Source organism: Vipera ursinii, assembly GCF_947247035.1.
Source record: "Vipera ursinii genome assembly, chromosome: 14".
Taxonomy (NCBI): domain Eukaryota; kingdom Metazoa; phylum Chordata; class Lepidosauria; order Squamata; family Viperidae; genus Vipera; species Vipera ursinii.
This window is the reverse complement of record NC_139527.1, coordinates 534,206-537,683: the sequence shown is the minus strand read 5'-3', so window position 1 is coordinate 537,683 and position 3,478 is coordinate 534,206.

Here is a 3,478-nt window from a genome sequence, read left to right as displayed (position 1 = left end):
GGTTTCCCTTGGTGAGTGAAGTGTGTGTGTGTGTGTGTGTGTGTGTGTGTGTCTCGCTGTGTCCTTGTGTGAAGGAGGCGTGACTTTTATGGGGCAAGTCTGGCTCTTCACTGGCCCCCACTCATCTGAAAACACCATGAAAGGCAGGCTGCAATTTCCCTTTCTTTATTGGCTGAGACTTCCGAAGAATCCCTGCCTCCCCCTTTGCAGTCAAAGAGCATCAGAAGTCCTTGCAGGATGTCCCTCCCCCCCAATTAAAGATCAAAGTCTTGTAGGAGTCACTAATCAGAGGTGCCAACCTGTTGCTGCAGGAAGCAATAAACACAGGGGCCCTTTGCCCCCCTCTGGTGAATTGCTCTGCCTGTCAAATGGCATCTCTTTGATTTCATGGGTCTGCCCTGCAATTTGGGGGCGGGGGCTTGTCCTGCCAGGATGTTTCCTGGCAATGTAGCCTTTCTGGATCCCCTCGGCTCCTTGCCTGGGAGAAGATGCCAGCTGATCTCCCTGTGTCCACCTCTGCCTAATTGCCTGGGCCTGGCCTGGTGGGAGTTGGGGGTCCCTGGGTGATAAATGCAGATAATCTGCTCCAAAATGGAAAACACTTTAATGGTGTTTAAACTGTTTTTGAGGCAGAGTTTAATTGGGACACTTCACTGGGGCTTGTGTGGAAATGAGACCAGCGGGCACTTCAAGTTGTCTTCAGTGACCCGACCGAGTGCCAGCCTCAGAGATCGGCTTCTCTCTCCAGATGTTTCATCACTGCTGCCCTGCAGTGTTTGAGCAAGAATAAAAAGGTCGCACAAGACTTAGAGCACTGGAAGGGAGAATCCCTCCTCTCCTCTCCTCTCCGGGGACCGGAGAAGAACCAGCAGGGTTTCTGTGCCTACATCTCCCCTGCAGAGGCATGAAATTGCCCCTGAATCGGAAATGATCAGCCTCTTTCAGCAAACAGGAAATACACGCCCTTTATGGGCCCAATTGCAAAAAGCGCCCCCCCAGGAAAGGAGGCTGGGGAGAGGGCCCCGCTAGTATACCCCACCAGCCCTCTTTCACAGCGGATGTCGGCTTTCTATTGCATTTCCTTTGCTGTCCCTTAGAGCTATCCCACCAGCCGGATGGACTGGCTGTGCCAGTGTCTGTGGTGGACTCATTTAAGCGCCAGGCCCCACCTGGGCCAGAAAGCTGATTCGGCCAGTCCTTTCCGTCTCCCTCCCTCCCTCGGAACAAGGTCCGTGCTCCTGTCTGTCAAGAGACTGCAGGACTCCGTTGTTGGGGCTTGGAATAGATGAGCTTCAGTCCCCTTCTCCGGTGAGGCGGGGTGAGATTGCGGGAATCTTATTTTGTATTTTGGCCTTTGGGCGGGTGGGCTGGGAACCTCTCTTGCTCAGGCAGGTGGTAGAAATTGGTTCCCTCTGGGCTGGGAAGCAGCTTTCCTATCTGAAGAATAAAAAGCTTTCCCTGAAACGTCCTGAGGAGATTAAGGGCACTTCTGACCTCAGCTGTGCGGAGAGCAAAGGCCCCACAAGAAGTTCTGTTTTCCTGACCCAGAAAAAGTTCCTGCCTCTCTAACTTCAGGGCTGGTTTTCCTTTGACTTTGTCACTTTAGGTGGTTGGTTGCAACTTAAAGGTCTGAAATATTTGGGGATGGGGGGGTGAAGGAAAGGACCCCAGGGGATGCTTGCTTTCAGCTTGCAAGTCTGGCACTCGATGGGTGGTGCGGGAAAGGCTTACGAATCCAGCTAAGCTGCAGCGGAGAGTAAGGGGCAACTGTTAATTAAATTCTGACATCTGGAAAGGCAGATTCTGAGGCGGGGACCTGTTCTCACTCTGTCTTTCTCCCTCGCCCTCTTTCAGCGTGCCCTTCAGCCTATTGTTCTCTCAGGAAGTTTCCGTGGAGGGCGAGGAGGCCTGATCCCCACCTATTGATGGCCGAGCCAATCAATGCTATCTTCTCTTCCCATGCCTGCAGGCCATTGATTTTTGTTGTTGTTGTTACCTCTCTGTTTATGTAATGTCTGAACTTTGCACAACTCAACCGTTTAATGTGCAGAAAAGGAGGCCGGTTGCCATGAAAACACGGCTCCCGATGACAGCATAATGCAGAGTGAGCCCTCTTTGCTTGGACTGCGCCGAGCGTATTTTAACCTTGATAAGTCAATAACTTTGTAGAAAAGAAAGCCGGATCTGACGGGGCTTTCAAGGCACTGAAGCTGGAGGAGAAAGGCCGGTTTCTAATTCCCAGAAAATCTCCCTCCCTCCCACAGCGCAGCAGAGCTGCGAAGAGAGAAAACACACCGCCCTCGTCGTCGTCGTCGTCGTCGTCCTTGTGATTTGTAGGCTCTGTGAACAGCCAGGCAGAGAGAGTTTGTGGCTTCTAGGGGGATGAAGGTGGTCGGGGCGCCCTTTGGGGCAGGGAAGCCGGAGGGAGGGTCGGACGAGAAGCCAGTGGGAACCGGAGCCCAGCGTCGCGTTAAGACGTCGCGGCCGAAGCCTTTTGCCCAAGGCGTTGAGCAGCCCGGCCGGGGACGAGGGGATCGGCCTGAGCAGAGCGGCCTACTCTCTCTGCTGGTAAAGCCTCAGCCCAAACCTCCCTCGCACCGGACGATTCTGCGAGGCGCGCTGAAAAGCGGCGGCGGCAGCGTCCGGTTGCCCCCCTGCAGCCACGGCAGCCATCCGTGTGCCGGTCGCGCGGCCCCCTCCTTCGGGGAGGACGCGAAGGCAAACCCTTGGGACCCGCATCAAGACCTCTGCAGCGCCGGGAAGGCGGCGGGGGGGGCGGCCGGGCCGAGCGAGCCCGCTTTCGAATTCGGCCGCGTGGCTGCCGAGGCCCCGCCCCCTTCGGCGGGGGGGGAGGACGCTCCGTGGCGTCGCCCGGGCAACGCGGGCCCGGGGAGAATGGGGGGCGTGGCCGGGCCGCGTGTGCCGCGAGACGCGGGGAGCGCAGGAGGCGCGCGCGCTGCGCGGCTCAGAGTCGCCGGCGCCGCCGCGGAGGGAGGTCGCGGCCGGAGCCTTCCGCTTCGCGCAGCCGGCCGGGCCGGCGCCGAGCCAGCCGCCGGAGCCGCCTCGCCTCGCCGGCCTCCGCCGCGCTCCTCGCTTGGAGGAAGGGAGCCGGCGGAGCGGCGTTCCCGGGGCTGCTCCCTCGCCTTCTCGGCGCCCGACGGGCCCGAGCCGCGCTCCGCACCTGACCGGCCGCCTCCGCCGGGCTCTGCCGCGCGGTCCCCGGGGACCCGGAGCGCTGCCCGCTCCGCCCGTCCGCCGCTGCTCGGCGCCGGCTGCTCGGCGCGGCGGCGGCGGCGGCGGCACACAAAGGGACCGGCCTCGTCGCCCCGCCGCCCTCCTCCATGTCGTCTGGGCTGCTCCGGCGACGGCGCGCGCGGCCCGGGCAGGATGTGAGCCCCGCTGGCGGCCGGCGACCCCCGCGGAGCCCCGGCCGGGCCCCGCCGCGCTCGGGCTGCCCCTGAGGATCGCGGCGGGCGGC